The 27,519-nt window shown below is 44.0% G+C and overlaps 1 protein-coding gene across 1 annotated transcript in view; it reads left to right on the top strand.

Moving 5' to 3' along the window:
- The window catches only part of Rec114 (REC114 meiotic recombination protein), a 97,194-nt gene that overhangs the window by 48,990 nt on the left and 20,685 nt on the right, over positions 1–27,519 (top strand). The window lies entirely within an intron of this gene.

Below are 27,519 nucleotides of genomic sequence, written 5' to 3' on the forward strand. Positions count from 1 at the left end.
TCCCCCTCCCCCCATTCCTCTGCCCCTCCCTCTCCAGTCCACAGAGCAGTCCGGGTTCCCTGCCCTGTGGTAAGTCCTAGGTCCTCCCCACTCCGTCCATATCTAGGAAGGTGAACATCCAAACTGGCTAAGCTCCCACAAAGCCAGCACATTAAGTAGGATCAAAACCCCGTGCCATTGTCCTTGGTGTCTCCTCAGCCCTCATTGTTCACCATGTTCAGAGAGTCCGGTTAAGAAGCAAATCTCAAACTAAAACAACAGTGAAAACAGGACTTATCTCTGTGGTTGTAGAATGTGTGGGCAGTAGGTTAGGTGGGGTGGTTGAGGTCATAACATAGTATTCCCTCTCTATTTGGACAATAGTTAAATATATGTGCATGAACTGTTATCAGTTGACATACTGAAGTATTTTTCTGTTTGGTTTTTTGTTGTTGTTGCTGTTGTTGGTTTTGTTTTTCAAGGCAGGGTTTCTCTGTCAGCCCTGACTGTCCTGGAACTTGATTTGTAGACCAAGCTGCCTCAAACTCAGAGAGATGTGCCTCTGCCTCTGCCTCTGCCTCTGCCTCCCAAGTGCTGGGTTTAGAGGTGTACCACCACCACCTGAGGTTGTAATTTTTTAAGCAGTATGAAAGCCTAGAATTTCTGCCTTCATTTTGTGTCATTTTAAAGTAATGCTTTTAGTTTCATGTGTAGTGTGTGTGCGTGTCTGTGTCTGTGTCTGTGCATGCGTGCGTGCTTGTGAATGTCTGTGTGTGCCCGCATATCTGTATGTGTCCCACATCGATGCAGGTGCCCTTGAAGATCAATATGCTAGACAAGTGCATCTGTGTGAAGAAGGTGTGATGCTGTGGAAAACAAATTAGCTGTTTCAAGCACAAGAAGACAGCCCCAGTCGGGCGGGAGGGAGAGGGAGAGGCAGGCGGATCCCTGTGAGTTCAAGGCCAGCCTGGTCTACAGAGAGAGTTCCAGGACAGCCAGAGATACACAGAGAAACCCTGTCTTGAAAAATTGAAAATAATAAAAAAAAATAAGACAGCCCCAAATTTGCATTGGTAAGCTTTGTCTTTCTGTAATGTATTCATGGCGATATATTATGCAAGCTGAGTAAGTCACTATTAACTGGAGCTTGAAGGAAACGGGTTTGTTTGTATGTGCCATCTGGAAACTCATAGTACAATTTAGGATAAGGTGCACTTTATCCTAAGTTTCCTTCTGTTGAAGGAAGGGTGGGAAAAGCATAATTCATAGGAAGGTCTTTAATGGCAGGGAGACTTTATCTCAAGGGTCTTTGCCAGTTTTACTGTTGAGGAGAGACAGCTGTGTTGTGGGATATTTGTGCACTGTGTGAAGATGTATTTTTGTGATTGGTATAATAAAAAGCTGGGCGGCCAGTAGCTAGGCAGGAGAGTGTAGCCGGGCAGAGAGAACGCTGGGAGGAACAAAGGAGGGTCAACCAGCAAGATGCAGAGGAAGCAGGATGGGCAGTACAGAGGTGAGGTAACAAGCCACATGGAAGGACATAGAATGAAAAATATGGATTAATAAAAGTTATATGAACTAGTTTATAATAAGCCTAAGCTAAGGCTGAGCTTATTAATAAGTCTCTGTCATTATTTGTGAGCTGGCAGTCACAAAAGAAAAAGAAAAATACACAGCTGGTCTCAAGTTGTGTTCTGCAGAAAGCAGGGCCTGAGAGGCAGCTCTGTGATGAGAGCTGTATATGTCAAGTTTGCTTTCTTGTGAAATAAAGATTATATTCTTATTGCTGATGTGGTTTATATTATATTAAATGCATGTTCTTTTGTAAATATTCACAAGATCTGAGAGACGTACAGGATCTGTGAGAAGCATAGCTCTGAGGGTGAAGGTCTTAGCAAGGAGAGTCAGAGATTTAGGTTGTGCAGAATGAAACGCTTGCACACCTCGCATCTTCCATGGCCTTAAATAGCAAGTCCCGTGGAAGAGAATAAAAATGTCCAACCTGAAGATTAAATTTCTGCAGTAGCCTCACCTTATCATTCTAATTAGCTTTAGATTTCATTTGGCTAAATTTTATTAGTTAAAATTTTTTCATGGCATCAATATTTGAAATGGTATGACTTTGTGAAGTCCTAGCCAGAATACAGTTACCTCCCCCCAAACCATTCATGACTGATGATCTGTATAGAAGGCATGTACTGACTGAGACTGAAGTTAAATGACTTTTTAAAGCCATTTATAAAGAACTGCAAAAAGATTTAAAGGCTGAAGATATTTGGTTACAAAATTATTTCAAACAGGAAAAAAAAAACCATAAAGTGAAAAGAAAGGCCATCTCATCTACCACCCAGCTTCGACATTCATTGATGTTGGTCAGTGTGTTGTGTGTTTCAGTGCTACTGAATTTCACCACTACAGAGCTTTAAAGTGGTCAGGATTAGACAGAACTCCAATCTTACTTGCAAGGATGCGGTTAGTTCAACTCTTATACTTTCACTGTTAGGAACACAAAGTAGTATGGCTACTTTGGCAGAAAGTCTGGCAATTTCTTTTAAAGTTAAATAATGCTCTTAGGTGGAAAGACTCTTAGATATTTATTCAAAAGAAATCAAAATGTATTTTCACGCAAGCGTTACTTCTCAAAGGCTGGCTGTGGTTGTGTTATCCCCTCAAATCTGTAAGCCAGTGAAGGGATAGAGAACAGCAGTCCCACCTTGCTGTTCTCCTCAGTATCTGGGGATTACTGATACCGGCTACAGGGGTCAATCCCACTCACATTTGCAAGTAAAAGAAGCCAGACTCTTAGTATGGAGGGTGCTGTTCCGTCTGCCTTACATTCTGGAAAGGGGGAAACTAGAAGGGCAGAAGAGACAGGTGACTGGCAGCAGGGAGGAGCAGGGTGGAGGTTGATTACAGGGTCTAAGCAGGTAATTTGGAGAGATGATGAGCATGTTGTCTTGACTGTTTTGGTGCACAGCTGTAGTTTGTCAAACTCAGAACTGTACATGAAGGTGAATTTTACTGTGTATAAATTCTCCTTAATAAGTCTGACTTTCTGACTGTTTTCCTTTACAGATATAACTAAAATGTCCATTCACAGACACACATGTGCATGGGCACATACCCGCACAGGGAAGAGGGCAGAAAGGGACGGAGGGGAGATGTGAACGAATATGAAGTGATGTATCATGTCTTGGGTTCATTCAGAATCATCCAGTAGCTATCCGGGAATGTGTGTGGGTGGGCTTTCCTAGGAGCTCAAGGCCCTGCTGCAGTGTTGGGTGGGTGGTAAATGGAATGTCATCTTTTTCCACTTGGTTTTTCTGATAATAATGATCTTTGGCATCTTTTCATCTTGGTAGTCCAGGTCTCCTTACCTCTGAATTGTGTTTTGTTCTGTCTTGGTTCTGTACCCATTCTGCTGTCTTCTTCCTTTTCCCAGCCTGCAACTGGCTTTTCAATTAGTTTATGGTAGCTTTCATATAAGTGTTAATTTTGTATGTAGTTGGATTTGTCAATTACGTTCATCATGGGTTTTTTTTAAAGCTCTATTTTTATTTTATGTGTTTGAGTGTTCTGCCTGCATATATTTATGTGCACCGTATGTATATCTGTTGCCCACAGAGACCAGAAGGAACTTGAGTGACAGATAGTTGTGAGCCCCCATGTGGGTTCTGGGAACTCAACGTGGGTCCTCTGCAAGAGCAGCAAATGCTCTTAATTGCTGAGCCATCTCTCCAGTCCTCTTCCTGCCCTTCATATCTTATTAAGAGATTGTTCTGTAGAAATATTTCCATGTTTCTATGTTTTAACATCTGTCTCTAATCCTCTTGGGATCTATCTTTGTGGATAGTGTGATGTTGATGTAGATTTTCATCTGTACAGTGGATTGTCCAGACACCATCTTATCTTTGGCCATTAGGGAGTGCTATCCTGCCTGCTGCCAGTGTTCCTTCTCCAGACTTGCTTGGCAAGGACCCCAGCCCTGCCTTTTGCCCGCAGCCAGCGGTTGCTTCCTTTCCTTTGAGGCTGCCTAGGAGCAGTCACAGACGTGCCTTTGCTTGCTTCTTCAGAAATAAGTTATTTCAGGTTCCCCTCAGGAGTGTATTTGGTAGGAGTTTGGACAGAGAAGAGCGCAGTTTTCACACTGGGCAGGCTTGGAATGGTTTTACGTTACTTTTAACTTACTACAGCATCGATTATGCTGTGTGAACACTTGGACGGGGGCATGAACACGGACAATTCATTTGCGTCTGTTTTAGTTTAGGTTTCAAAACAAAACAAAACCCTGGACCTTGTGTTACCTAGATTTGTGTTTTACACAGGGTCTCTCTGTAGCCCCGGCTGGGTCCTCTTGGCTCTTCCTCTTGGGCAGCTGGCACACCTGCAGTATTGAACTTGCATCTTGCTTTCTACTCAGGCTGCCACCTTCTTCTCCTCGCCCATGCCTTCTCCCTCTGTTCCTTTTGACATTTGTATTTGCCATCTGTGCAAACAGCACCCCCTTTCTCCGCTTGGGAAACTCTTGCTATTCGTCTTCATTTCTCTTTTCATCTGAGTTAGCCTTGCACAGCTATTAAAATAACAGTAAATGGCCTACATATGTTTGTGAGTGACCTGGTATTCACTGTTTGTAGTAATATTCATGTATATAATTGTTTAAATTTTTCTATAAATTAGTTCAACAGTCTGTATAAGTTTTCAAATTAAATATGTCTGTAGCATATTCTGAGGTCCTGCTGTGTGTACTTAAACTGCTTGTCTCAATAGTTAATTCCACTAAGGTTCCTATAGAAATAGCTTTTGGTGGTATTTGCTGTGTGGGGCCATTTTCTACCCACCTTTGACACAGATAATTGGCACCCTCTTCTTGTTTACCAGTGCCCTTTGCCCTGTATGTGATTTTGTCTTTTCTTTCCTGTCACTCAGGTGCGCTCTCCGCCTTACACTGCCTAAAGTTCACAGGAAATTTTCTGGGTATTTCTTGGCTGTTGTAACTATGGGGGAGCCATGTTCTTAGCCTGAAGAGCCTCTTTTAGATTTTTGTTCTTGGGGAGAACCTTGAAGATCTGCCTGAGAGCGCTGGTTCATACAGAGAACACACACATCCTTTTTGAAATAACAAATAATAAATACCCCAAGGCCTTTTCTTTTTGTGAGTAAACATTTCCATATTGGTGTAGTTGCTTGGTAAAGAGGCCTCCATAGAGCATTATCGACCCATTGTTTACTTACTGAGTCCTCTCCGTACTAACCGGCAAGGAGGCTTCCTTGTTAATGCTAGAAGCTGATTTGAATCTGGTCTTCCATTGCATCCATTTCCTAACAATGGAAGGTAGTAAGAACTGAGGAGAAGGGTTCTTCACTGTGACCCTTCCCTTTTTAAAATCTGCGTGTCGTCTTGGTTCTGCTGTTGATCTGACTTCTTATGGTCTAAGCTGTACCGAAATGGCAAGAGGTGGCCTTTGTACCAAGCCAGCTTGTTTGCTGTGCTGTTAGACTCACTACTACTTACGAAATCTAAAACGGTGCCTGTGATGCTGATGTCAAGTGGCTGAGTGCCACTAGAAGTGAGTGAGTTGTGTTTAATAGTTTAGGAATGCCACAAGAAGTCAACATGACGTGTGAGCAGAGCATATGTAACAGGTTTGATAAGAGTGAGATTTTAATTCACACATGCATGTGTTTCTATCAGAATAATATCCAGGCATTATTACAGTTGTAGTGAGGGAGCAGATGCAAATTCATGAGTGGCTTTTATAAATGCTTTTGTGTACTTGGGAGACCAATGATCATGCCAGGTGTGACTTTCCTTTGGAACCTGGAGAGCAATATAGGTCTGGGAGGTTTGTGTACCTGCTCCACGGGAGAGTTTTCTAAAAGTTTCCATATAAAAATGGAAAGCTTTGGTGTATCAAATGACATCTGTAATGAAACTAAAACAAAAAAAAGGTCTTAGAGGAAGGAAGCCTTTCTAGCCAGTTGGTGGTGACACACCTTTAATCCCAGCACTGGGGAGGCAGAGGCAGGTGCATCTCTGAGTTCAAGGCCAGCCGGGTCTACAGAGCAAGTTCCAGGACAGCCAAGGCTACGCGAAGAAACCCTGTCTTGGTGGGGGGAAAACACAATAAAAAAGACTTTCTCAATTAGAAATGAAACCTACATTTTAAAGTTAGGTGCAGGAGTGCACGCCTTTAACCCCAGTATTCCAACACACTGGAGGCAGAGACAGACAGATCACTGTGAGTTCCAGGCCAGCCTGGGCTACATAGTGAGACTCCTTCTAAAATCAAGCCAAACCTTATGCTATATGTAGAATAAAGGATCGATACAGGAAAGATGCATAGAATAAATAAGAAGAAAAACTGATATAGTTTGCTGTACGAAGCCATCCAGACTTTTATATGAAGAAAACAGCATAAACAAGGGTTGAAAGCGGGAACTCGTGGTAGAATGCTAATTCAGACTGAAGCATTCATTTCCTGTGTGTATAAATGCCTAAAACTCAGTTCATAAAGTATAACCCAGCTAAAATGAGCAACAAAGATACTGCCTACAGCAGTGTGTGTATAACTTACTTAAAAATACATCAGATGCCCATAGCTGCCTGAATATGTATTAGGTGCAGGTTGGGTCTTAACAAGAATGTGACCTCAGGGTTGGGCGTAGGGAGGGCACCTGGGTGGCTGAGAGAGGACTTACTCTTCCAAAGCAGCGTGCTTTTACCTTTTATTCCCCTGCTATTCATAAAAACAAATATCAGATAGCTACTGTACTGTGTGCATACCACGTATTTTATCTTCACAGCCAACAGCGGTCAGAGCATAAGGTGATGATGGTATTTTCGTTATAACAGAGTTCACGAGAATTGACAAAGCTGTAAGACTGCTGTGTCAAAAGCAAGGCCCAGAAGCACGGAAAGGCGGGGGAAATATGACAAGAGCTGTCCAGGCGGGAATCAGCAGAGTCTGGGCATCGCTTTCTCAGGAAGTGGGTCCTAAGCACCTGCGGTCAAGGCAAGGGCCATTTCTGCGCGTCCCCACAGCTTCCTATGCTTGCCTAGTTGTGCACTAATTTCCATTGTAGTCAGGAGTGTGTTTGCTTGTTTCTTCCTAAGCGAAGAGCCCCTGAGGTCAGCCTCTGTTATGTTCTCTAAGTTTGCTGCTGTCTCACACACAGAAGACTGCTTGTTGAGTGAATAAGTAGAATAAATGTTTTCTTTCATTTAATATGGAGAAATTGAATTTTAGCATGCAGCCTTGCTAGGAGAGTGCTGGCGCCCTTGTGCTCATTTGTGCCGGAGGCGTAGTGTGGGGTTTCTCTCTGACACCTTCTCATTGTTTGTCAAACACCTTCCTGCTACCATACAGTTGTTAACCTTTGACCCAGTTTTGCTTCTTAAAATGACATGAAGATAATTTAAAATATATTAAAAACAAAACATGGGCTGAGAGTAGAGCTTTATTGGTAATGTACTTGCCTGGAACATGCAAGGCCTCAAGTTCAGTCCCCAGTAGTGCCTCCCCCCCTCAAAAAAGAAGAGATTCTCATATGGTAGACATTGAAAATGATAATCCTCACAAAGACATGGTAGCATGACAAAAGGCTCTGCTGTGATTTCAGTAAACAGAGCAAAATTTAGAATATAAATACTGATTAATTATAATTATAAAATATAAAGAACAGCTAGGAGGAAATACTTTACAATGTGGAAACAAAAGGGATGCCTGTTTTCTATAACTAGAATTAACCTGAGTACCAGTGGCTAAAAATCCACCTTTTTCCTCACCCTCAATCCTTCCCTTCCCCTTCAGCCCCTGCCTCCCGTCAGCCCTCCTCCCCTTTTCTCTCTTCCTCCTCTCTCTCTCTCCAGATGCCCCCTCCTCTCTCTCTCTTTCTGTACGTGGACAAGGTAATGCATACCTGTAATCTCAGCACTTGAGAGACTGTTGAGTTCAAGGCCAGCCTGGGCTACCTGCCAGGATCCTATTGGCGGGGGGGGGGGGGGGGGGGTGGACTTGGATGGGAGCTACCAGGCTACCGCCATTTCCTCTCTCAGATTCTTTTTTATTTTTAAAAATGTTTTTTAACTTCCAAATAATTCTTTTACTTAAATGTGCTCTTTGACAGTTTTACACATGTGCATAGTACAAACCGACCTCACGCTCCCCATCTCTCTCCTGCCTTTGTCTATTGCCCGTGTTCCCTGTGAATCTCTGTATCATACTTACATCTATTAGTTTGTTTTTGTGACCCCCTGAGTTTATCAAGGGCCACCTATAATGGGCTCAGCAGTGGGTACACAGCCTAAGACGATGACTGCTCTTCTCCCAGAATCTGTCTGTAACCAATAGTTCTGTAGTAAAGGGTAGGGCCTCAGGGCATGACAGGGCAGGTCTTCTGGGCCCACCACAGGCAACGGCAGTTGTATCCTGATTGCATGGTTGTGTGAGGGTGTGGCACTTTATAGCCCTCGCCCTACCTTCTGGCTCTTACGTACTTCAGTCTCCTCTCTAAGCTTTTAGGTACTTACTCCCCACTCTTCTACTGTGATCCCTGAGCTTAGAGGGGGCGGTATAAATGTCTTGTTTGGTGTTGAGCCCTCAACTGTCACCTGTTCTTACCTTAGGCAGCACCATTTGTTGAAGATGCTGTCTTTTCTCCAGCGTGTGTTTTTGGCGTCTTTGTAGTTGTGTGGACTTGTATCTGGGTCCGCCTCTGTCCTGCTCCATTGAGCTATGTTGCTGCTTTTGTGCCCAGCTCTGCTGCTTTGATCACTGTGGCTCTGCAGTCTAACTTGAAGTCAGGTATGGGGATGCTTCCTGCAGTGTTCTTCTTGTTCAAAACGCTTCGGCTACTCTTGGTCTTCTGCACGTCCATATAAATTTTAAGATTGATTTTTCTATGTCTGTGAAGAATGACCCTGGAATTTTGATTGGGGTTGCATTGATGTACATTGCATTTGATAGGATAGTCATTTTCACAATATTAATTCTATCTGTGAACATGGAAGGTCTCTTTATCTTCTAGTGTCTTTTCCTATTTCTTTGATGTTTTAAAGTTTTCATTGTAGAGTTCTTTCTTGTCTTTGGTTTATTTCAAGGTTGGTGTTCTTTTGTCTTCTTTTCTTCTTGTTCTTCCTCCTTTTCCTCCTCACACTTCTTCCTTCTCTTTCTTCTCTTCAGTGTTATAACGCTATAAAAGATTTTCCCTGATTTTTTTTCCATTTTGTTTATCATTGGTATGCGGGAAGACTACTGATTTGTGAGCTGATTTTGTGTATCTTGCCACTTTCTAGTTTTTGGTGAAATCTCTAGAGTCTTGTGTATAAAATAGTATTATCTGCAGATAGGAATACATTGACAATGTTTTTTTCTGTTTGTGTCTTTTTTATTCCATCCTGTTTTGTTGCTCTCGCCAAGGCTTCCAGCACTATATTGAACAGGAGTTGAGAAAGTGACCATCCTTGTTACTGATCTTAGTGGCCACACTTTCAGTTTTGCTCTCCTTACCATCATGTTGACTAAGGCTTGTTGTATGTAGCCTTTATTATGTTACAGTATGCCTTCTCCTTCCCTGGCCTCTCCATGACTTTTGTCATGAAGGGTGTCCGATTTCATCAACCCCCTTTCTGTATCTATTGAGATAATGTGTTTCTGTTGTTGACTCCATTTGCGTAATGGATTCTGTTTATTTACATTTGTTAAACCATTGCTTCATCTCTGGAATAATGCCAGTTTGATCACAGTGATGATCTTTTTGCTATAATCTTAAATTCAGTTTATAAATGTTTTATTGACAATTTTCCCATCTATTTAATAAAGGAGATCAGTCTAATTTTTATTTAGTCATTATCTCTTTCTGGTTGTGGTATTAGTGTAGTACTGTCTTCATTAAGCCTGGAAGTATTCTTTCTTATTTTAGGAAATAAGTGAGTGGATGGAGCTAGTTCTTCCTTGAAGGTCGGGTAGAGCCCTGCAGAGATTCACCTGCCCTGGGCTTGTTTCTCAGTAGACTGTTTTTACTGCTCCAGTCTGGTTATCCATTGCTGGTTATAGATCTGTTTAAATTATTTTGTCTTGGCTTAATTTTGTTAGGTCTTATGCATCTAAAACTGCATCCATTTCTTTTAGATTTACCCCCCCCCAATTTTGTGAAATATAGGTTTTTAAAATATGGTTCCTATGCTTTTATGAATTTCATTGATGTCTGTTGTAATGTCTCCCTTTTCATCGCTGATTTTATTTATTTGCATTTTCTTTTTCTTGGATTAATTTCCCAAAAAAATTTATCAATCTCTCTTTCCAAACAGAGCAAAATAAAAACAAACAAAAAAAGCTCTTTGTTTTAGTAATTCTTTGTTTTTTTTTCTATTTCTAGTTCATTAATTTCTGTTCTAATCTTAATAAATTCTCCCTATTTACTATTTTGGGTTTGATTTGTTGTTCTACATGACCTTAAGGTGCATCATTAAGTTAGTTGAAATCTTTCTAATTTTTTTTTTTTTTAATGTAGGCACTTAGTGCTATGAACTTTCCTCTCTTTCAGAACTTCTTCCATTGTATCCTATAAATTTTGGCATTTTGTGTTTTTATTTTCATTCAAATTCTAGGAATTCTTTTTTATTTCCTTAATTTCTTTAGTGACCTATTCATTGGTCAATGACTTCATTGTTACTCTCTAAGAATTTATGGACTTTGTATAGTTTCTCTTGGTTTAGTATCTAGCTATATTCAATTGTGCTCACAATGGATTTGATTTTCCTAAATTTGTTGAAGCTTGCTTTGTGTCCTAACACATGATCCATTGTGGAGAAGTTCCATAACCTGCTGAAAATTATGTGTATTCTTTAATGTTTGGGTGGAATCTTCCATAGATGTCTGTTAGATTCATTTACTTTATAATTTCATTTAACTCTAATGTTTCTGTTTTTTGTTTGTTTGGTTTTGATCAGATGACTTGTGTATTGTAAGAGTGGAGTACTGAAATCACCTACTGTTCCCTGTGTTGGAGCAATCTGTGGTTTTATACCTAATAGTATTTGTTTTATGAAATTGAGTGTACCTGTGTTTGGTTCATAAATGTTTAGAATTACAATGTCCTCTTGATGGTTGTTTTTTAATGAGTATGAAGCGATCTTTTCAAGATCTCTTCTGATTAGTTTCGTTCTGAAGTCCATTTTCTCTGACATTAGAGCGCTCAGGCCTGATTGTTTCCTTGTCCATTTGCTTGGGATACCTTTTCCCATCCTTCTACCCTGAGGCAGTGTCCGTCTGTGCTGATGAAATGCGGTTCTGGGAGGCAGCATAAAGACAGGTCCTGTTTAATAATCCAATCCGCTACTCTTTGTATTTGGAGGCTCGGGACTATTAGTATTCAGAGTTACTATTTAAAGATGTGTATTGGGGGATGAAAACCTGAAGCATGACTGTGACCGAAGGCGGCACATGCCACCATGCAACCCCTCTGTGGAGACAGCAACGGCAGGGGAGTCTGCAGAGCCCACAGTGTCCCTAGAAAAGCTAGAGATGTTAGACTACAGGTGATGCCATGCCATGCTGTAGCCAGAACCACGTGGACGCCCATGCTGTGCGCTGCTGCTGACTGGAAAAGCAAGGAAGCATCTTTTGCAGTGGGTGACTGCAGACTCAGTTGAGAATGAGAGACATAGAAGGCTTCCGTGACCACCTTTCCCCCCAAAGGAAAATTTTTCCCCCTCCCCAAAAAGAAACAGTTTAGACAGGAAGCCATTGAAGAGAACTCTTTAAAAATGTGGTAAGGCTGCTGAAGTGTAGCTCTCCACAGTTGGTGGCGGGGGTGAGGTGGGGAAGGTGTAATGATAAAAAGAGGAAGGCGAAGTGGGTACCTTTTGGTGGGCGCTGCCAAGGTATGCCACTAAGCAAGCACATCTGATGTAGCAGAGTTAGTGCAAGAGGTTTATAGGGGGAGGTGGAGGAGAGAATGAAAGACAGAGCAGGGAGAACAGGGAAGAGACGAGAGGAAGAAGGAAGGCGAGAGGCAAGAGAGCGAGCTGTGCCTGACAGGCCCTTTTAAGGGGTGCACATGTCACATAGCTGCTGGTGGAAAGGCACCTGGTGTCGGGTGAATACATAAGCTAACTGCGTTGGCAGCAGAGGCAGGCTGCTACAACAGCAGAGACTAACAGAAACAATCAGTTTTCTTTAAGACCTGGCCACTGGGAGTTTGATCATGCTCCAGTAAGTATGGGCAACACAAATTGAACTTGGCTTGTTTGTTTGTTTGCTTGCTTGCTTGCTTGCTTGCTTTTTGTTTGGGAGGTGGTCAAATGGGCAGTGGACATGAGAGGACTGGGAAGTGAGTGGGATTGGGGTGCATTACGAGAGATTTTCAAATAATCAAAAAAAAGTTAAATTAAAATGCCAGGTAGTAGTGGCTCACACCTTCAATCCCAGCACTCTGGAGGCAGAAGCAGACGGAAGGTGGAGCGATGTGAATTCAAGGCCAGCATGGTCAAAAAAGCGAGTTCCAGGACAGCCAGAGCTGTTAACACAGAGAGAGAAACCCTGTCTCAAAACCCCAAAATCAATCAATCAATCAATCAAACTTACTGGGCCAGTTAGGTGGTTCAGTAGATGGAGACACATCACTTGAAAAGCCTGGAAACCTGAGTTTGGCTCCTAGGACTCATGTATTGAAACACAAAAACCAACTTCCACAAATTGTCTCTTGGCCTCCATATGCATGCTGCGGCATGTGTGCGTCACACACATGCTAAAAATGTAAAAAATCTATTCTTGTTCTGTTAATTGTGTGGTGTGTTTCTTATATCTTTTTTTTAATTAACTGTTCCAGCATTGTTTATTTTTGCATTGTGGCCTCTTGGTTATATTTACCCTTCTCTTAGTCTGAAGAATTTCTTCCTGGACATCCAGGCAGTGTCATGCTTGGGCTCTCTCTCATAGCACGGACCATCCATGGGTTAGCCACTCCCACAGGTCCTGTCTCCCCCACTGTCCCAGCACATCTTGCAGGCAGAATAGATTAAAGGTTGAAAGTTTTGTGGCTTGGTTGGTGTTCCAGTCCCTCTGCCAAAAGCCTTGCCTGGTTATAGAGGATGGCCAGTTCGGGCTCCAGATCCCCCATTAATAGACTCTTCTAGGGTCACTCTTGTAGATTAGGGAGTTTCCACTACACCAGTTTTCCACATTGCCCCCCAAATGCCTCCCAATTCTAGTCGACTCTCCTATTACTCTCTCCCTTCTTCTCCCCATCTCCCAACTGATCCCCCCTGTTCCCATATCCACCCCAACCCCTCTACACCTGAAAAGTATATTCTCTTTCCCCTTCCTAGAAGCAGGGCAGCCAGAGACCCAGGACAGAACCAATCAAGACTGGAAAAAAAAGTCAATATGATTCCTAATGATATTCTACTATACTCATAAATCAGTGCCCCGTCCAGTTGTCATCAGAGAGAGGGGTGTCATCCAACCACTGTGTGGGAGACCCACAGCCGAACACTAGGCAGAGCCCGAAGAGGAGGGGGAAGAATTGTAGGAGCCAGTGGGGTCAAGGATGCCATAGGAATACAGCAGAATCAACTAGCCAGGGACTCACAGACAGAAGCAATTATGGGTCTGATGTAGGTCCACTGCATACATGTTGTGGTTGTGTAGCTTGGTATTCTTATGAGACCCCTAACAGTGGGAGTCGGGGAATGTCTACTCTTTTGCCTGCACTTGGGACCCTTTCCTCCTGCTGTTAGGATTTAGCAGCAGAAGGTACTTTGGTAGATCTAGGCCAAGGAATACCGCAGAATCACACCACACAAAGACACTTATTGGGAGGGTGTTGAAAGGCCTCCTCTAAGCGAGGACAAGTGAAAGAGAGACAGAGTGGGCCGTGATGACGGCCTTTTTAAATATGTCAAATTTGATGGCTGGTGATGACCTGGTTGCTAGCTCTGAATCGCTGAAGGCAGGCTGGGGGAGCACCTGGTTCCTATACCACCTCTGGGTTTTCACATCCAGCCATAACATGAAGGTTTGTGCCCAGTCTTACTGTATCTTGTTAGTCCATGCTCTGTGGATATCCCTGGGAGACCAGTTCCATTTATTTTTTTTTTAAAGGAAACAGGAGTTGATCTGGGGACGAGGGGAGAGGAGGTACAGGGAGGGGCTGGAAACTGCAGATGGGATGTAATGTATGAGACAAGAATAAAACTTTAAAAAGTAAAAAAAAAAGCCTAATATTCTCATAAGAGGATATATATAGTGGTTGTTTGAAGTCTATTTTATCACGGCAAGTCTTTCTCTTTCTGTTTCTTTGTTGTTGTTTTGTTTGTTTTAAGATAGGTTCTTGTCATGCCCTGCAATGCTTGGTCCTGGAACCCTGCCTAGGGTGGTAAGGGAATGAAGAAGGGACAGAAACACGTACAGAAGTGCTAGAGTTGCATGGAATTGCTGCTCTAGATCTGCTGGAGCAGCATCGACTAAGCCATAAAACCAGGGAATCTCAGCCCTTTTCTTATGCACAGCACATCTAGAGGTATTAGCTGTCTTGATTGGAGGTCTCTCCAGGGGAGCAGTCTCAGGGTTCAGTCCTCTGGGAGGAGGCAGCTGAGCTTGCTAGTTTTTGCACACACTGTCAACATTCGAATTCGAACCAGAGGAAAGCTTTGTTTGCAATCTGTGATGCTGTGAATGACAGTGGCTCCCACAGGCTCATAGGTTTGAATGCTTGGTCTCTAGTTGGTGGTTGTTTGGGGAGGATTAGGAGATGTGGCCTTGCTGGAGGAAGTATGTATGTCACTGGGGACAGGCTTTGAGACTTCAAGATTTGTGGCCATTTGAATTCTTTATACTTCCTACTTACAGAATAAGATGGGCGCTCTCCATTCTCCATGACACCATTCCTTTGCTCTACCATCATGGACTCTAGCCCGCTGAACCTCTAAACCCAATATTAAACACTTACTTTTATAAGTTGCCCTGGTCATGATGTTTTGTTACAGCAATAGAAAAGAACAAAGACACCATGCCTCTGAGCCTCACCCTGGGGGACAGCTTTGCCCATTTCCTTGGGTCTGAGGCATTGAGTCATTGCCATGGCCTTGCCCATACCAATAATACACGTTTGTTCAGAGCTTCCTTGGTTCCCCATAGAGTTTTACCATGTAGACCTGGGTGGCCAGCAACTCACTATGTAGACCAGGCTGGTTTTGAACATACAGGGATCTGCCTGCCTCTGCCTCCTGAGTGCTGGGGTTAAAGACTTGTGCCACTACACCTGACATTATTTTTGCTTCAATTTCAATGGATAGTTTTGCTGGGTATACTAGTCTAGGCTAGTAATTGTGACCTTTTAGAACTTGGGATACTTTTTTCCAGGTCCTTCTGGCTTTAAAAGTTTCCTTTAAATTATCAGCTGTTCTTCTGAAGAGTCTATCTTTGTATGTGACTTGGTCCTTCTCCCCTGCAGCTGTCACTATCCTTTCTTTAGTCTGTGTTTTTGTGTTTTAATTATAATATATTGTAGGGGATTTGTTTTCTGATCCTGTCTATTTAGTGATCTTTGGGTCTTTTCTTCTTAAATGAATATCTCCCTATAGATTTGGGAAATTTTTTTCATGACTTTAAGACATTAACTATGCCTTTGGCTTGGGATTCTTTCCTTTTTCTATGCCTATAATTCGTAGGTTGTCTTCTTCATAGTACTGCCAAGTTCTTGCATATTTTGCTATGAATTTAAATGATCTTTTTCCTTGTGTTCCCTGTCTTCAGGCCTTGGCATTCTGCTTTCCACACACTGCTCTGTGGGTGACGCTTTCCACTGAACTTTTTGTTAGATGTGCTGGGACCTCCACTCCTTGGTTCATTTCAGTTTGCATCTTTTAGTCTTTCTATCTCTTTATTGAATTTGATTTAAAATTTCTGGGTTGTCCTTATTATCTCACTCAGCTGTTTGTTTTAATTGTCTTAGCCCTTAGTCATTTTATTCCTGTCCTTTAAAAGTTCCGGTGTCTGTGCTCTCTTTGAATGCATTGAATTAATTGAGCATGTTTACAGTTGTTCTTTTGAATTGTGTGTCTTGAATTTTGTCTAAGTTGTTCTCCTTGAGAAACATTTCTATGGAATTGGTGATTTTTGGCAGGAGATATATTGTTTTGTTTAATCATACTGTTTGTATTTTTGCTATGAGACCTAGACATATGGAGTTAGAGTACCGATTGTCTTTTGATGTGAATTTATGTCCTAGATTTTGAAGGCAGGGTCACATTCTGGGACAGGTGTTTTGGAGAGTTTCTGGGGGTAACGTCAAGGGGCAGGGGCCTCAGTGGAGGGGAAAGAGTGGGGCTTTTGACTGGTTTGAGTCTAGGTCCAGGGTTGGAGCATCTGCAGAAAGCAGCAGGGGAATAAGGGTCTAGAGGTAGGTGGGCTGGAGTCCAGGGTGGACCACCTAGGGCCCCAGGGACTGAAGAGCAGGTTCAGAGCAGGAGGGGGACATGGTCTTTTGCTGTGACTGGGTTTACAGCACCCATGTGTGATGGGGGCATGAGGGTCTGGAGGTGGCTAGATTATCTTTAAAATATAAATACATTAAAACAACTTGTATTATAATGGAGTTAGGTCTTGGAGTTTCTTTTTTTGAATCAATTTCTTATGATTATATTTTTAAATTTAATGTTTCCACATTTCACCAAATATAGTTAGATCTGTGTTTTTACAGGGTTGCCAAAGTTACAATTGTTCAAGGTATATTGGCAGTTGCCTTTTAAGAAATGTTATGAGCTGAGCCAGGTCTCAGCATATACTGAAGCTCTAAGCCCAGTGTGATGGCATTTGGAGGTCAGGCCTTGGCACATGGCTAGATATGGATGGTGTCATGAAAGGAAATCCCTAGTGAAGTTAGTGACTTTGCAGGAAGAGAGAACTCTCTCAAGCATGCGCCAAGAGAGACCATGTGAGCACAGTTGAGTGGGTGGTTCTCCACCACCCAAGAAGTAAACCTTGACTCGTCCTTCATGTAGCTGCCAGTTCCTGATTCCAGATGTCTCAGCCCAGAACCGTGAGAAGGAAATGCCTGTGGCATGCCCAGTGTGCTAGCGAGTTTATGTCAACTTGGCAAAGCCAGAATCAATTTGCAAGAGGAAACCTCAGTTGAGAAGATGCCCCCACCATGCTGGCCCGAGTGCTGCCTTTATCGAGTCATGACCGATGTGGGAGGCCAGCTCGCTGGTGGTCCTCAGTGCTGTAAGAAAGCAGGCTGAGCAAGCCAAGAGCAGCAAGCCAGTAAGTGGCACTCCTCCATGGAGTCTGCCTCAGTTCGTGCCTCTAAGTCCCTGCCTTCCCTGAGTGATGGACTGCAGACTGTAAGATGAAATAAACCATTTCCTCCCCAAGTTGTTTTTGGTCATGGGTGTTTTAACACAGCAACAGAAACCTGTCTAAGACACCCAGCCAATGAGCTAAGTGTGGGCAACTTTTCATGAATAGGAAATGTTATTGGGGGCACATAATATCTACTTTTATCTTTTCCCATAATCCTTTTTATTTTGTGTATATGTGCTTGTCTATGTGTATGTATGTATGTGTGTATACATATATGTTGGACATGTGTCCATGTGGAGGCCACCTTCCTTTTTGGCATAGGGTCTCTCAATAAACCTGATGATTGCCTGTGTGGCCAGCAAGTCCTAGGGATCCTCCTGTCTTTATTTTCTGGTTCTAGATTACAGTTGCATGCTACCAGACCTGTCTGTCTGTCTGTCTGTCTGTATGTATGTATGTATGTATGTATTAACTGGGTACTGGGGACCTGAACTCAGACCTTCTTGTTTGCCCAGCAAGAACTTACTGTCTGGGCTATCTTCCCAGCCCCTCCCCCAATCCATTTTATTAAGAAGGAATTGAACATAAAGACCACTTTCTATAGTTTTAAGCTACCAACAGAATTAGCATTCTGATTATTAGTGTTCTGAGCATCTGAGACAGACACCCACAGTTAGCCTGAAAACAACCTGCTGTGGACTTTTATGATCTTAGAAGTCTGCAGGAAAACTCAATTTCCCTGGGAGTGCTAAATCATAGAAATCAGAGCCAGGATAGGAGAGGGTCTCCCCAGGAGGTAAGGAAGTCTCAGGCTAACGCCTGCGGAAAGTAAACTACTATCGCACAGGACTATTAGAGAAAGTGTAGGTAGAGAGCTCAATACCAGCGAAGTCGTGTTCAGGGGATGTGCTGGAAGATGCTGACAAGCCAACGCCCTGGTGTTTTATGAGACTGCCCATTAGATCCTCATTCCTTTCTGGGAGCTGAGAACAGGGCTAGACGCGTTGTTCTGTGACCTTGACCCTTCCTTGTCTTAGGCATCAGGGTTAGAAGACTCCTGGGACTTCATGGAAGTTTCTGATCTCCACATCTCCCATTTACGAGTCAGGTGTGCAGAGTTCATCTACTCCGTTCTTCCTGTGTATTCCCTTGCAGGTCATATAAGGGATTTTATTTTTATCAAGAAAAAACAGCAAACGATCGACAGATTCGAAGCCTGTTACATCTTAGATAGAGACATTATCTCTTGAAGTTGTATAAGATCGGAGGGGTTGGCAAGAGGACATAAGAGGCCCATGAAAGACGGCGAAGGCTGTTTTAGTAAATCAAGAAGGAAGATGGCAGCGTCAGCATGGATGAAAGGGCTTGATGGAAAATCTGTACAAGGGAAAACAGCAGTTCAGAAATGAGTCTGAGGAAGGAGAGATAGAAGGTTTCTGGTCTCCTCAGCCTTCTGAAGGTGGCCTCTCTCCCTCATTCTCTGAGGTTAGGAATTCAGCAAAGAGCCAGGGCTAGAAGCAGTTACATACGCTGACAGCCACCTGTCTGTCTCTGGAGCGAGGGCAGGTAAGAATCCAGCCTTGTCTGGAGCCTGTGAATGGGGGCAGCTGATTTCCCAAAGGAAAAGGGAGATGTTCACATAAAGAAGAGTACGTGCTATGTAGCTACAACCGACAGATGTTCATTTTGTTGTGGAAAGAAGTCTTTGGTCCAGCGCATTTGAGCATCTGCTTCTGCACACTCTGTGCGTTCTCTCTTGGCCCGAAGGAAGCAATGTTCTGCGCTGCTGTGCGCTGGGAGCACAGGGTCTAGTTCTGATGCTTGGGAGGCTTGGCTCTGTCTGCTCATGTTCTGCTGTCTGCTTGTAGAGCCAAACAACAAGTAATTTTGAAGACAAATTTCGGCCAACAGGCTTAGTATTTAAAACTTAAAAACTACTGTATCACATTGTCAGAAGATAGAAAAATGGTATCAGTTTGACCTCTAAAACCCTTTAGCATAACAGGAAGGCCTTTTTGAGAAACTGCGGCTCCTTGCTCAGCCTGCACCACAGCATGGGGGGTGCTCTGCACTTGCAGCCACATCTGCCTTCACCCACACTGCACCGGCTGCTGCTTTACTCAGGGCCTTCTACTTGTCCTTTAAATGACAGCGTAGGATCGGGGAAGATGCTGGTAGCTTCTCTTTATTGAGGTCTAATTTACATAGACTGAAAGTCATCTGGGTGCCCTCCACCCCCACCATCAATATAAATAACTTGTTACCCGCAGAGGTAACCCTTCCCAAGTTGGAGGCCAGCAAAATACATATGTATGTGTATATGTGTGTGTGTGTGTGTACGTGTGTACACATATATGTTAGATCTTATATCTGTTGCCATCTTGACCACAGTCATGTTTTGTTTGTTTTGTTTGTTTTCAATGCTGAGCACATGTAGCTTTTTAAACATCCTTCCCTGTCTGTGGGATCAGCACTGCAATTTGTTTGTTGTTGAGTCCTTTTTTTTTTTTTTGACTGAATAATTGTTATTAGCATGTTACACTAATATTTAATTTGGTGATTTCTGGTCAGACATGATCCTTACATTGTGAAGTGCTAATTGTTCTTTGTACCCCTTAAAAGAGTTTTGGGGGTTTTAGGCAAGTAGTTAAAGTACTTATTAGTTTGACCACCTGGAAACTTGTTTTGATCCTCTCAGGGTGGGTGTAGAGTGGCCTCACCCTGCGGCTAATTCAGCAGCATTTTTGAGGTGTGCTGTGTCCTGAACAGGCTCTGCATTCCGGGAAGGCTGTCAGCATCCCTGGGGCAGGTTCCTGAAGCTCTGCCAAAGAGCAGTCGGCTCTTCCAGCCGCTTCAGTCTGTTCCCCATCTCTGTAAGACTACAAGCTCAGCAGGTTTCCCTTTTCTTTGTGTGTCTGAATTTTTGTCTTATTAATTTTTAAAGATTTTTGAGATGGGGGATTGGCTGGATAGATGGCTCAGGAGTTAAGGGCACTTGTTTCTCTTACAAAGGACCTGGATTTGATTTCCAGTACCCACATGGTGACCACAACCATCTGTAACTTCAGTTCCAGGGGATCTGATGCCTTCTTCTGACCTTTGGGCTCCAAACATAGCACATGACGCACATAGATACATGCAGGCAAAACACTCACATACATAAAATAAAATCTATAAATCTTTGGGGGTTTTTTTGCTTTGTTTTGTTTTGTTTTGTTTTGTTTTGTTGAGGCCAGCCTGATCTACAGAGCAAGTTCCAACCCTGTCCTTTTTTTAACTTTCAGGTTTTGGGGGATTTTTATTATTATTATTAAGAACTTTTTAAATACAATCTTTTCTTATTTTACATAGCTATCCCTGTTTCCACTCCCTCCCCACCTCTCACCCCACCCTTCCCCCCCATCATCCCCCATCCACTCCTCAGAAAGGGTAAGGCTTTCCATGGGGAGTCAACAAAGTCTGACACTTCACTTCGAGGCAGGTCCAAGGCTTTTTCTCCTGTATCTAGGCTGATCGAGATATCCCTCCAAAGAGAATGTGCTCCAAGATGCCACAGTTCAAGCTCTAGGGATAAATCCTGGTCCCACTCCCAGTGGCCTCACAGACTGCCCAAGCATTATAACTGTCACCCACATTCAGAGGGCCTAGTTTGATCCTGTGCAGGTTCCCCCACTATCAGTCCAGAGCCAGTGAGCTCTCACTAGCTCAGATCAGCTGTTTCAGTGGGTGTCCCCATCATGGTCTTGACCCCTTTGCTCATATTATCACTCCTCCCTCTCTTGAACTGGTCTCTGAAAACTCGACCCAGTGCTTACCTGTAGATCTGTATCTGCTTCCATCAGTTGCTGGTTGAAGATTCTCTGATGACAATTACAGGGGAAGGCCGGTTTAGGCAGCCTCTCCACTGTTGCTTAGAGTCTTAGCTGGGGTCATTCTTGTGGATTTCTAGGAGTTTCCCTAGTGCCATGTTTCTTGATAGTCCTTTAATGGCTCCCTCAGTCAAGATACCGCTTTCCTTTCTCTCCATCTCTGTCTTGTTTCCCCTTCTTGAACATCCCATTCCCTTGTTTTTTTCTCTTCCCTCCCCTTTCACCTTCCCTTCCCCACCCCCCACACTCCCAGTTTTTTCAGGAGATCTTGTCTGTTTCCCCTTCCCAGAGGGATCCATGTATGTCTCTCTTAGGGTTCTCCTTGTCACCTAGCTTCTCTGGGGTCATGGACTATAGGCTGGTTGTCCTTTGTTTTATGTCTAATATCCACTTAGGAGTACATGCCATGTTTGTCAGGGTCTGGGTTACCTCACTCCAGATGGTTTTTTCTAGTTCCATCCATTTGCATGCAAATTTCAAGATGTCATTTTATTTTACCACTGAGTAGTACTCCATTATGTAAATGTACCACATTTTCTTTATCCATTCTTCAGTTGAGGGGCACCTAGGTTTCCGGGTTCTGTCTATTACAAATAATGCTGCTATGAACATAGTTGAGCAGATGTCCTTGTGGTATGAGTGTGCATCCTTTGGGAATATATGCCCAGGAGTGGGAGGCATCACCATCCCTGACATCAAGCTCTATTGTAGAGCTACAGTACTGAAAACAGCTTGGTATTGGCATAAAAACAGACAGGAGGACCAATGGAATCAAATCAAAGACCCTGATATTAATCCACACACCTATGAATACCTAATTTTTGACAAAGAAGCTAAAATTACACAATGGAAAAAAAAGCATTTCAACAAATGGTGAAAGCATAACTGAATGTCAACCTGGAGAAGAACGCAAATAGATCCATATCTGTCCCCATGCACAAAACTCAAGTCCAAATAGATTGAGGACTCAACATAAAATCAGCCACACTGAACCTCGCTGAAGAGAAAGTGGGAAGTAGCCTTGAATGCATGGGCACAGGAGACCACTTCCTAAATCTTTTTTTAAAAAAAATGTCTGAGACAGGATCTTACGTAGCCCAGGCTGGTCAGATCACCTCATTGTACCATTTTTCTCTACTCCGGTATGCATGTTTGAAAATTTACATCATATGATACAAAAACTGAATCTTTGCTGGAGGCAGGGGATGGGTTGCAAGTTTTAGGGCAGTCTGGACTATGTGATGAGACCATGTCTCAAAAGTGAAAGCAGAAAATAGATCTCCAAGCGAAAGGTTTCACTTGGTAATAAACAAGGAATAAGATTGTAGTCTGGCCGGACGGTGGTGACGCACGCTTTTAATCCCAGCACTCCGGAGGCAGAGGCAGGCGGATCTCTGGGAGTTCGAGGCCAGCCTGGTCTACAAGAGCTAGTTCCAGGACAGGCACCAAAGCTACAGAGAAACCCTGTCTCGAAAAACCAAAAAAAAAAAAAAGATTGTAGTCTGGGAAACTCTAACAGTGCAAGGGTCCTCTGGTTGTCTTGATGCTTTGTTAGGAAGGATAAAGGCTTTGTAAGGCACTTGGGAAGAAAGCCTGTGGACACGGGGCCCTGTGGAGAGCGAGAGAGAGAGAGAGAGAGAGAGAGAGAGAGAGAGAGAGAGAGAGCGAGCGCTGATTGGCCCAACCTGCAGTTACATTTGAGGCCACTCACAGAGCGTAGCAAGTGGCTTTGTTGGAGTGAGCATGTGCGGCAGGTCCTGCAGCAGGTTCTTTATGACCCAGCCTCTTGACTCGGGTCCCATGAGTGGCAGCAATGACTGGTGTGGTCAGTGTCACATAGTGGACCTTGATAGTGGATGCTGTTTACTCTTTATTTGCCTTGCCTTTAAATTGCCTGTGTTCAGCATGAGACCAGCTGGCTGTGTTTCTGGTACAGGATCCAAACCCAGGAGTTACTGTGTAGTTTCAGCCTGGATGTGATCATCAGTCTGAGATGTGATGCTTGTTTTTGTGGAAAGTGTGGGGTAGCCCCTTGAGAATTAAACCATTGTTTCTTCTCTGTTGCAGCATTGTAGATTTTTTAGTGCAGTACAAATATCCACATTCAAGTCTTAGACTAAAACCTAATTCCGACTCAGTTACAGATTGTTTTGATTGCCTATCTTGTTGTTCTTTTTGTTAACTTAATAAGTATCCATTGGTCTAACTGTTTTAAGCGCACGTTTTTAGGCCCCTAGTTCCTCTCGCTTCCTTTTTCTTCCCTCACATTTTGTGCCCTGCAAAGACTCTGCTATTATGGGTATTTACCCTGTTTTCAGTGTAATCTGAACCTCATAAACCCAGAGCTTCCGAAGTGGATAGAAACACACACACACTCCTGAAGCTTCAGGCAGGATCTCATTTTTAAATACATCACCTGGCACCTGAGTGCCTCTTCCCCTTCATCAAGAAACCTTTGGCACCCGGAGCGTGGGGCTGAAAGGATTATCAGCGGCTAGTCATTCGGCTGTTTTTGTAACCACAGTCTCCTGTGCTGTGTCCTCAGATTCAGGGGCTTTGTAGCAGGTGGGAATGCTCTGTCATTTTCACGAAAGTGAAGTGCCCTATTCACTTCAGAGCTCATGAAGTCACACTTGGCATGGGTTTAAAGCTATTTGACTTGCTCAGTACCACTAACCCTACCTGCCATGACATCCTCCTGGGTAGCAACTGGCTGACACTGGCCAGCAAAGAGCCAGGAGGCACCTGAGGCTGGGTGGAGAAGCAGGCCCGCAATCTCAGCATTTGGGAGGCTGAGGCAGGAGGACCCCAACTTAGAGGCCAGTATGAGTTACATAGTGAGAGCCTGGAGAGGGGAGGGAGTGTGCATCTGAGCCATTGAAGAAACGGGTTCAGTGAGGGAAAGAAACCTGGGAGGGTGAGGGCAAAGGTGTTCTGGCCATCCTTGGACTTCGCTTGTTCACAGTTGGCCTCAGCATCCAAATCTTTGGGTCCTTTGCTACCCCTCTTGATGGCTTCCTCTTTGTTTATGGAGACTTTTTATTATTTTTTGAGACTCACTTGGGACCTCACTGTATAGCTCAGGCTGACTTTGAGCTTTGGGCAATCCTTCTGGCTCAGCTTCCCGGGAGCTGGGATTATACACACGAGTCACCATGGCAAGCCTTAGGTGTGATTTGGGGGATCAAGGACCACATGGTGACTCGATTCTGGAAGTGAGCTGCAGGAAAGCCATTGTGTGCTCTGTCCTCACAGAGACGTGACTGCAGGGCCCCTTGGAATCCAGTGCCATTCTAGCCAAAGGGGCCTCTGGGATACTTTGCCCAAGCCCAACAAAGTACAGGTGATCAGAGTGTGAAAAGAGAAAGGGGAACTCAGACGAGGCAGAGACTGGCCTCTCCATTCTGTGGTGCAGACAGACTGGATATGAAAACAACAACCAAGCTGGCTTTCAAATATTATTTCATTTTAATATATATATTTAAAAACGGATGTGATATAAAATACATTATTAAACTCTACTGTTTTTAGGACTACATTTCACATTAACTAGCAAAATGTAGTTAGCATCCTTTGGGGCTGGGATGCAGCTCAGCAGGAAAGAACTTGCTGCACAAGCCTGACCACCTGGACTTGACCCCTGGGGCCTCGGAAATGGTAGACAGACAGGAAACATCCCCGTCAACTGCCCTCTGACCTCCACATATGTATGCACCATTGCACGCATGTACATACACACACACACACACCAATAATAAAGAAAACATATATAGTACCCACTGTGAGTGTAAAACATGCTGGATTTCACAGACCAATTTTAATTACTTTAAAAATACTATTTCACTGTTTATTTTGTCTGCATATTGACATTTTCATAGGTTAAATAAATTATTAAATTATTTTATATAAAAATAATATATAATCAAATTATTAACAATATACAAAATATTAAAGTTACTTGTGCTGGTATATTTTTAAAATAATGACTAGGAAATTTTAAGTTCCATATTGGCTCATATTCTGTTTCGGCTGCACAGCGCTGATGGGGTTTTCATTTCCATAGCTGAGTGTTGTTGCCTTCCACAGCACACACAGTGCACTTGGTGTGCACTTGATTTGTTTCTCATTTAAAAATGCAGATGAGGAGGTGGCCTGGGGGGATCAGCAGTGAGGAGCTGGGGGGCTCACTGAGGAGCTGGGGGGCTCACTGAGGAGCTGGGGGGCTCACTGAGGAGCTGGGGGGCTCACTGAGGAGCTGAGGGGCTCACTGAGGAGCTGGGGGGCTCACTGAGGAGCTGGGGGCTCACTGAGGAGCTGGGGGGCTCACTGAGGAGCTGGGGGGTTCAGCGGTGAGGAGCTGGGGGGCTCAGCGGTGAAGAGCTGGGGTGCTCAGCGGTGAAGAGCTGGGGGGCTCAGCCGTGAGGAGCTGGGGGGCTCAGCAGTGAAGAGCTGGGGGGCTCAGCAGTGAAGAGCTGGGGGGCTCAGCAGTGAGAAGCTGGGGGGCTCAGCAGTGAGGAGCTGGGAGAGGGGGCTCAGCAGTGAAGAGCTGGGGGGCTCACTGAGGAGCTGGGGGGCTCAGAAGTGAGGAGCTGGGGGGGCTCAGCAGTGAAGAGCTGGGAGAGGGGGCTCAGCAGTGAGGAGCTGGGAGAGGGGGTTCAGCAGTGAGGAACTGGGGGGCTCAGCAGTGAGGAGCTGGGAGAGGGGGCTCAGCAGTGAGGAGCTGGGGGGGGCTCAGCGGTGAGGAGCTGGGAGAGGGTGTTCAGCAGTGAGGAGCTGGGGGACTCAGCAGTGAGGAGCTGGGAGAGGGGGGCTCAGCAGTGAGGAGCTGGGGGGCTCAGCAGTGAAGAGCTGGGGGGCTCAGCAGTGAGGAGCTGGGGGGGCTCAGCAGTGAAGAGCTGGGGGTGCTCAGCAGTGGGGAGCACTTACAGCTCTGACAGGAACTGGGTTTGGTTTCCTGCTCAGAACCCACTGTGACTCCTGTTCCAGGTGATTCAGGGCCCTCTTCTGGACTGTGCAGGCATTGCAGACATGTGATGTGCATATATACATGTGGGCGAAACACTCATACACATAAAATCTTCTTTAAATTGCAGCAAGGGCTGACGAGACATGGTACCTATCACTAAGCCTAAAAACACGAGTTCAGTCCCCACACATATGGTAGAAGGAGAGGACTGATCCCTGCAGGATGTCCTCTTACCTCTGCACTTCCTGATGTCACCCCTCCACCTGTCCCTCCTGCCAAATAAATAAAATGCAATCAAATTTAATGCAGTAATGCCTATCCCATCAATGCCCCAGGTCAGGAAGAGTGTAGACTGACCTGTAAATTGTCCCTAACACTTTCACTATTAGGTTAAATGATCAGCATTATCAGAATTATCAAACTGTCCCGTTAAGTACTGCACGAATGTGTACTCTTTGCCGTCTCCACAGCCTGTCACCTAGAACAACAGCTTATTATTTGGGGGTCACAATTACATATTTTTTTTTACGAATTTGAAAGTTTTTGTTTTGTTTTTTATTTTGAGACTAAGTCTCATCATGAAACTTGGGCAGACTTTAAACTTGTGGCAATCCTCCCGACTCAGGACTCCTGAGTCTTTCAGGTATGGACCACCATGCCAGCCTGAGAAAGTCTGAAGAAGAAACCATAAATGTTTTGCCTGATTTTTTGTCCTGTTTTAACAGAGAAACTATTGGTGACTTTCTAAGGAAATGGAAAAGTTTAATCTCTAGGGATTTAGAAAGAGCAAACTGGGGAGGCTGGAATGGCCAAGGGCATTTTCATTTGTTTGCCTTGACCTTTGAGTTCTTGACCTTCTCAGGTAAAGAGACTGTGCAGCAGGGAGTTTTCACTGTCTGGGCAATCAGGCTGAACACATTCCACCTCAGGCTGCATCCCTAGCAAGGTGCAGGCAGCTTAAGAGCTGCAGACCGCAGGGTCCTTGATGTCTGTTCTGCAGACAGCACCAGACCCTCTTGGCACTCTATGAAACTTGTGTGCCCTCTGCTGCCCTTTCTGCCATTTTCTTCCTTTTCCCCCTCTGTCAGATGTAAATAAAGAACTAAATACTAAAAAAAAAAAAAAAAACGGCCTCACATTCTCCATTATTGGGAAAATAAGGTTCTTATGATGAGGAATCTCACCATGCTGTTAAAAGTGGGTCTGATGAACTCAAAAACGAGATTTGTGAGGCCTGTGTCAGGGGAATAGAAGGTCGTTTGAGTAAATCTGGGCATAGAAATGTGTTTTACAGCAAGTGTGGATGTGAGTTTACTACTTCGGTATCATTTTAATACAAAGAGGTCAAGAACCATTTTTCAAATGAGTGCCAGGACTTAGCATTTGGTGGCATTGC

This window comes from Microtus oregoni, unplaced genomic scaffold (assembly GCF_018167655.1).
Source record: "Microtus oregoni isolate MIOR12 unplaced genomic scaffold, Mior012 000032F_ref0000030, whole genome shotgun sequence".
Lineage (NCBI taxonomy): Eukaryota > Metazoa > Chordata > Mammalia > Rodentia > Cricetidae > Microtus > Microtus oregoni.